We start from the raw sequence: 9,198 nt of genomic DNA on the forward strand, positions 1-9,198 counted from the left end.
CTTTGTAAAACAGACATAATAATAGTATCTACTTCATGCTATTTTTTGAAGATTAAATTACTTAATGTATGCAAAGCACTTAGAAAAGTACCTGGTAAAAGTAAGTGCTGAAAAATTTTAGCTACTTTTCTTAATATTATCTCTGGTACTGAGAAAGAGGAATTCAATGAATAATTATAATAAATGCCCTGAATTTCATTTTAAGCAACTCGCTATTTTCTAGTACTTCTAAATACAAGCAATGCCAGAACTAGAAACAAATTCCGTGTGATATTTTAAGCAGAAGAATACTTTCAGTAATTTAGTAAGTTCTATTGTGTTGTTTTTATTGTTGTGTTAACTTCTGTTTTTAATTCTAATTATTGACTTGAACAGAAATAACACTTGGAGGTAATCAGTGTTGTAATGATGAATGCAGGACTCAGATATTCATGAATTACCCCTGAGGGTTCAGTGAAAACTCTGGATCAGCTCAGGATTAAGAATATCAAACATGGAACAAGGAAACAGAGGAATTCAGCACAGGAGAACAGAAAAAGCGCTGGATTTGAAATTTAAATACCCTCTTTCAAATCTTGATTATGACAGATAGCTGTGTAATATTACTTAACTTTATCATCTTCAGTTGTCTGGTAAACGGAGATAAGAACACACAGTTCATAAGTATTTCTAATATGCATTGAGTTAATTTCTGAAAAATTAATGTCTAAAAAATTTTGTTGGTGTTGTTTTTATAGAAAAGTGGATCACTACATATTTTGTTATTTAGAGGCAAGAACTATATCCCAGTGTGAAACTTTTTCATAGGCAGCCTACAAAAGGACTCTAATCCTTCTCTAAAACTGACCAAAAACAACTTAAAGATTAAATACATCTTTCCCATGAAACTCGGACAACCACACTAGTCAAAACTGGATATTATGATACACCTCTGCCAGATACAGTAAAGTTTGAATGAAACTGAAAAGTGATTGTAAGAGCATGTGTGTGTAGGTGTGTTAGCTTTGCTTGCTTCCCAAGAAAGTAAAGGAAATGGGAGAACCGTTCAGCAACTATTTACTTTGAATTAAAAGGTTTAAGAGTGTGATGGAGAATGAAGGGCACCCAAATTGGACTGAACAGCAGGAGATGAGATATTTTCATTTTCTATTACCAACTTCACTTTGAGAAATGAGTATAAATATATCAATTAGATATAATTGGAAGATCAAAAATATAACCAAATATATGTAATAATTACATAGGTTAAAAAAAAGACATTTCAAATAATTTTGGGGGAAATTCATTATGATAACTGGCCAGCAATTTGTACAAAAATAACCTGGAACTTCACCACTTGTAGCAGAAGTAATTCCAGATGGATCAAATATTTAAATGTCAAAATGAGACCAGAAGGTTATTAGAAGAAAAAATAAGGATTTTTAAAATGCTAAACTTGGAATGGAGACAGGAATTTTAGACATAGAAACATATTCAAGGTAATAAATTTCACAAAAGATTCACGGTGTTGAGTAGATTTTATCACATTTTATTAGATAGAAAATTAATGCACAGAAAACAAAGAATTCTTAAAGACCAAAAGACAAAGAAAGACTCTGTTGCCAAAAGATAATTCACAGAAAATACACACACACACACACACACACGAACTTACAAATATCTGAGATGATTTTTTTCCACAATAAAAATGAAAAGCAAATTAAATGAGGAAAATCTACCACATATGATGGACATATGATTTTACAATATTGATAATCAACTTATAAAATTGATAATACAATGTTGATAATATCAATAATTGGTAGTTTTGCTATAACAATTGATAATGATATTATAATTATAATTTTCAATATTTATAATTTTATATTATTTATAATATGGCATATATTGTTAATAGTGTTTGTGATTTGAGAGGAAAACACACTCGTGAATTATTTCTAGGACGATAAGCTGATAAAATAGTTGTAAAGCACAATTTAGAACATATTGTAAAATATAAAATGTACATATCCTTTGGACCAGAAATCATCATTTGCATAAAAATAATATAGAATTTATATATATTATATATCTGTGAGTGTATGAATTTTATATAGTCTCTGTGTAGAGACATACACTTATAAGCATTGCCTAGAATTATGAAGAAATTATTAAGAATGACAATTTCTGTGCTAAAGTCAGGATGCGGGAGTGGAGCGCTGAGCATTCAGGGAAAAGCAAACAATTCAGGCAGACCTTCAGTTCCATGTGTTTTCATCAACACTTTTATCTATTTATTTATTTTTACTTGTATACCAATTGGAGTGTTTATGTGTTTTTTTGATTGTTCGTTATGCTTTTATATCCTTAGCATGTCTTAGGTTCACCTTAGATCATGACACATGGTAATTACTGGTCATGTAGAGTCTGCTCGAGTTAATTAGCTGATCAGTTACTTTTAATAATAAAATGGGCACCCATTTGTTCAAAACCCCAAACCAAGGCTAGAAACTTGACAATAAACAACACTTAGCTATATGGTGCCAACACAAATCATATGCTATCTACCTTCTTCCAGCAGAAATAACTGCTATGCTAACTCCTATGTTTATCATTTTCTTGTTCTCTTCTTTATATCATTTTATTGTCTGCATGTATGTATTTCTAAAATATGTTTTTTAATACTATAAAAAGGGTATCAAGTTATAAAAAATGTGGGGACAATTTTAAGCTTCATATTACATTCCTAATATTCATTTATGTTTTGGAACGTTGCTATAGTTCAATTTTTAACTTTGCTAAATATTCTGCTTTATGAATCTCCGAGAGTATATTAATCTGTTCTCCTGCTGATTGGCAGTAGAGTTGTTTCTAAGTGTTCACTGTTATGAACCGCTCCTATAAAAATTCTTGCATGTGTTTTCTGCTGCAGATATATACCTAGGCATGAAATACTCAGCTACAGGAGAAAATGTCTGTTTTCCAATGCACGTGTCTCAGTTTACACTCCCACCAGCAATGCAGCAGAGACTCTGTGACTGACATCTTCAATACTTAGCTACTTTCATACATTCAATATTTTTCCAATTAATTAGGTGTAAACAATGTTTCATTATGGTCTTGACTTGCATTTTTCTGATCACTGATAATATTGCATATCTTTTTGTATGTTTGCTCATCATACGCATTTTATTTCCTGTAAAATATTTATGTATCTTGCTCATTTTTGCATTGGGTACTTTATTCACTTCCTATTGATTTGTGTTATTTATACGTTTTTGACATGTAAACTGTAAGTATGATTCCTTTAGTTTGTAATTTGCCATTTACACTTTGTATAAGTGATTTTCGATGAAAAAATGTTCTTAAATTTAATATAGTAAAATGTAGCTTTTAAAGTCGATTTCTTTTGCGTCTTGTTTAAGAACTCTTTCTATACCCCAAAGTTTAAAAAGATATTTACCTATATTTTATAGCAAAAGTTTTAAAATTTTGTTTGTGTCATTTGTCCTTAATCCCTCTGGGTTAACTTTTGTGTATAGTATTAGAAACAGATCCATTTTTTATCTTTTGTGTATAGTATTAGAAACAGATCCATTTTTTATCTTTTTCCACATGTATAATCAATTTCAAACATAAATTTTGTTCAATAGTTTCTATCTTTCCCATTTGATTGCTTTTCTAATTAAAAATGGAAACAAAAGGAAATAATAAACATAACATTAGGGTCTAGGATTAAACCTCACTTCCAGGTGGATACTAGTCTCCTTAAACAGATACACCTCTACCATTTAAAACAAAACTATGTTCTTCTTCACGAATCACCATCAAAATAGCTATTAGAATGGGAGAGGTTTACATGTCCATATGTGCCCTGTGTTATTTTTCAGATTTCCCCCCCTCAAATTCTGCTTTGAATGAACTTACACAATTCATGATAGGGCATTTATGTGTCAAATTGTAAAGCAGAGTCCAGGATGCTGAGTTCTCAAATAGAAATATTGACATATAATAGCATTATAACTTTTATTGTGTTTTTCTTATCTTTAGGCTCTATTCATTCATCATACCTCACCTCATTTCTACTCACAATAAGCCGTAGAGAGGTTTGGTTACAGTCCCAGTTTTGCACATGAGGAGGATTGGGGGGTTACGTAATTTGCCTACATCATACACATCACGTCTGAAGTAACTTGAACCTAATTCTTTCTTATTCAATAGCACAGGTTCTTTTCCATTATGTGAAATGATCTTTCTACTACCCTGAAGTATTTTTGTTGTTTATTCATCCTTTATTGTCTATCAGTATTTCTAAGTTTTACCTCTGTAGCTGACTGAACAAGTTTATACTCAGTCATGGCCCCTCTTCATGCGTGGGTCCTTTGTTAGGTCCCAGGACTTTTTCTCTTCTCACGTGATGCTCTGAATAAACCAGGACCATAGATGATAGGACACTTGAATGTGAAGATGTAGAGGAAAATCACAGATGTTCAAATTTCAAATAAAAGATACTGATTTTCAGTATTCAACCAAGATCCCAAATTTTATTTATTTATTTATTTATTTTTTAAAGATTGGCACCTGGGCTAACAACTGTTGCCAATCTTCCTTTTTTCTTTTTCTGCTTTATCTCCCCAAACCCCCATGTACACAGTTGTATGTCTTACCTGCAGGTCCTTCTAGTTGTGGGATGTGGGATGCCACCTCAATGTGGCCTGACTAGCAGTGCCATGTCCGCGCCCAGGATCCAAACCCTGGGCTGCCACAGCGGAGCGCATGAACTTAACCACTTGGCCATGGAGCAGGCCCCCCAAACTTGATTTTTTTAAATGTACATTTTAATAGGGAAGCTAAAAAACATGTTTAGATCAAGATATGAGGATCTATGTAACAAAAGTGTTGCACTGTGTAAATTTCACCAACTACATAAGAAACTTACCTGACCTCCCTGACATGGAAGCTATTTTACTTTTAGAAAAGGAGCTGTTGAAAGGACTTTAGATTTTTAAATAAAATATTTCTTTAGAATTTTGTACAGCAGTAATTGAATAATTACCAGAATATAATTTCAACATTAAAACGTGACTACTAAAATATAAAATAATTTTCTCCAGATGCTACCATATACCACCAGCCCATCAAGCTCAGTGAGACATAATCCTTTCCCACTGTTAGGGCACCACTGCTCAGCAATGCCTTTCCTTGCAGATTCTGTCTTGGATGGCTCCATCTGCTAATATTGACTCCAAAATTCCCTGGCAGTATAATCACCGTTCTCTGACAGAGGGTTGGCTGAGGCAATCATTGTCTCAAAGGGAGTAGCCAGCTACTTACTGAGCTAAGATGAAGCTGCCAGACACCTTGTCAATCCTCTGTGCTAACACGGAAGAAGACATATCAAGAATCCACACTAAATTAGTGTCTGGACACTGCTTGGGTACACAAAGCCATTGCTACCTCTGCTTAGACTTCTTCAGATATGAAAATGGAAAGACTTTCACTGGCTTTCACACATACTAATATTTTTGTGAAAGGGAAAACTATTTACATATGAGTATAACAACTTCTCCTCTCACAGCTTCCCATCCCCACCCAGTGCCTTAAGATTATTTTTTACTGGCCAATGGGTTCATGCATATATAGTGTGTATGTGAAGAACACAGCGACATGACTTTATGTGAGCCAACGGAGATTTTTTTTTGAACTGTGGAGTATGTGATGGATTATGTCTGTGAGATAATGAGAAATACTTTTGTCATATTTGCCAATAACAGTGAGCAGAGAGGTACGAAGTGATATGCCAGCAGATCAGCTGTGTTTCAAACATATCCCTTGCTGCCCCCATGGAATAATAGCTACCCAAATTCGTCCTAGTGATCAGTGTTAATTATTCCTGCCAGGTTGGTAACACTTTCCATTGTCTCCTCATCTCTTGACAAAAGGAGGCTAGAAGTTACTAGATGGTTTGCCATAGTATAAAGCGAAATGAGACACATACTCTGTCCTTAGTGAAAGAGCTCTCCCTCTGGGAACCAGAATCTAAACATTCATAGTGCCTAAAATTGTGTGTAAGGGAACCAAGATTCATGTGCCCACTGAGTAGTACTGTGATGGCTGGTAACAATGGCTGGATGATTGTTGACTCAGCTATTCTGTATACCTGAGTCTTTAGTTCATATAACAATGTGGATGGTCTCTGCTGGGCATTGCCATACAAAACAAAGCTCTTCACACTTTGTACCCACTCCCACAGGCCCATCCACACACTTATTCCAAAGACTTCTTTGTCTCCCAGCTTCCAGTTTTTTTTTAATTTCCAGGCCACTGACCAACTAGTCAATTCATTTGACATTACCTCCCTGTGCACAAAAATGTAGGTAACCTGGTTTTCCACCTGAAGCTCTGCCCTTGGGAGGATATCCCCTCCTCACCACAGCCATGGTGAAGCAGAGCTCTATTGCAGTAGCAGTCCGATTTTAGCATGCACTTACATATCAAATTAACTCATGCTTGAAACAAATTCAGCTTTTTTCCACCTCTTTCAGCAGATCACAAGTGTGGTACCATGCTGTCCTAGTTGTGGACTGAGGGTGAGCAATCTGTGCAGCAGTAGTGGAAGAAATTGAAATCTGCCCTTTGGTCCTGTTTTTGCCTGATCATAAATGTACTCTTTCCATTTTACTATGCATTGTTACTGGACCCATCTGACCATGTTACTGGACCCATATGACATGATGAATAAGTCCAACAGAACCCACGCTGTTGTGGACACTCTTCAGAAATGTAATGGACTCCCACGCAAAATTTGGTCTGAATGTCCAGACTGATGATGCCATGCACACATCCACACGGAGAGAGAATATAAAAAGTTTATTGCACACAGAATGAGGCTTTCTGTGGAGACCAGAGAGGCTCCCTAGCAGGTTCAAACATGGATTGAGAGAGAGAATAAGGAGGCTGGCTTGAGGTTTTCATTGTGATTAAGGGATGGGGCCAGGATAAGGGTTCCTGCTGGTGTCAAAGGAGGAAGCATCTGGGCTTTCTTATCAGCTTGCCCAGCTGCAGGACACATGGGGAAGAGGGAGGGGTTGAGGCTTAAAAACTGGCCTCATACATCACAAAATGGAGTTAGATTCCTTATTACACAGGTCATGATGGGGAGTTCAACTCTATGGCCATTTGATTTCCTGTGGCCCAGTAGCATACCATGAGCTCTGTTTCAAATGGTGCAATGACTCCATTCTTTGAAGTTTGCCAGTGAAATGACCTTGCTCAAAATCCTAAGAACCTACATTCTTCTATTGGAACTTTCCATAAACCCCACAGAATGTCTTCTCTTCCCATGGATACTTTTAGATTTAGGGTCTGCTGAGTCATATGGCCCACGTAGCACGGTTGTTTTGCATCTCAACCTGAATCCTCTGCAAAAAACTTCTCCATCTTTGGATGTCACTTAAAACTAATGGCATTCTGTGTCACCCCAAAAATGGGTTGGAATGTTATCTCCAAATATGAGATATACAACCTCCAGATCCCAAAGACATTTACCAGGCATTATGATTCCTTTTTCATGAAAAGAAGTTTGAAATGAAATAATTTGTTCTTTACTTGGCATGTGATACACAGCATGTAACAAGCCACTAGATCACCCCCCGACCCCGAAATTCACTGTTATTATTGGCCTTGAATCTTTATAGGGTTTATATCTCAATTTCTTAGAGCACAAAGCATTATCATGGCCTATATCATACTGGCCAATTTTCACTCAACTACTCTGATTAACTTAATACCATTAGTATAGTGGAGAACAGGATAATTAACACAGACATTTGGTAAAAACATAATGTATGCTGGTATCCTTTCCATATAAATGCAAACTGCTTTTGATTTTCCTTACTGATAGGGAGACAAAGAATGTATTTGATCAATCAGGGGCTGCATATCATATACTTGAGGCTGTTTTAGTCTTCTCTAAGGAATATACATCAGGCATAATGTCACAAATAAGGTTATTACTTGGTTGAGAAGATGTAGTCCACTGTTATCCACCAGGATCCATATGAGGAGTTAATAGGGGCAGTTGGGAACCACTAATTTTGCATCCTCCATCTTTTTGAATGTGCTAATCTCTGCTCTTTCCCCAGGTGCAGTAATTTTAATCTAACATCTGGTCCAAAATAAGAAGGCAGTTCCATAGACTTCACTTGGCCTTATCCACTATGAAAGCTCTTATCTTATAGGCCAAGGAATCAATGTATGGGTTCTGTCAATGACCAATATCCATTCCCTTTATATATTCAAGGGCCAGGAAAATGACCACCTACTTCTGTAGAAGCAGCAGACCCACTGTTAACGATATGTCATTTATTACCTGGCTCCTATATATCCCCAATTAAAATAGCGAGCCATGGTGACACTTTGGGTTCTGTGTATCAATGTCAACTTTGACTGCATATCCAACAGTCCTTAAAATGTTTATGTATTCCCCATTTCCTTGTTCAGAATCAGCTGAACAAATGGTCATAGGTCAACTTGGAAAAGAACTGGGAAAATCACTGCTATCCAGTTGTCATGATATTCTGAGGGTCTCTTTCTCATTGAGACCCAGTTTCTATTTCAGTTTGACGGGATTGCCTGTGAGAATTGGCTCAAATAGAAACTGGAAAATGGATCTTGATGTTATGGTCATCAAATCATCTTTCCTTGATTTCCTTTAGTTATACAAACTGTGTCATACATTTCATGGCTCTGCATCTTTCTTGCTCCCAGGAACACTGTGTCTACAACCATCCTCATAGCTCTCTGTGAGTTAGCTAGGCCCCTCTTAGTGCCACGTAACCTTCGTAGCTTATTATAATTAAATGTTAAGCACTGACACTGGCCTCTATTATTTTTTGTTTCTACATTCCCATTGCTTTCAGGGAGTCCAATTCTGTAATAATATTTCCTACCTTGGGTTACCATCAACCCTGGTCTACAGGGATCTCCCATCACTAAAAGGCTCAATAATTACTAATCTCAATAGTGCATTTCTTATCACTTGGTTAAACGGAATGCCCTCTAGGCCCTCCTGTCAGACATAGTTTTCTGCCTTACATAGTATATCCACTGTAGCATACCCAATATGCTGATCATTTTGATCCCTTGTCTCACCACTTACTATGTTATTTTTAACACTTCTTCTTCACTTAGTGTGGGCCACCCTTTTTTACATGCTTC

The sequence above is a fragment of the Equus przewalskii genome, chromosome 18 (genome assembly GCF_037783145.1).
Source record: "Equus przewalskii isolate Varuska chromosome 18, EquPr2, whole genome shotgun sequence".
NCBI lineage: Eukaryota > Metazoa > Chordata > Mammalia > Perissodactyla > Equidae > Equus > Equus przewalskii.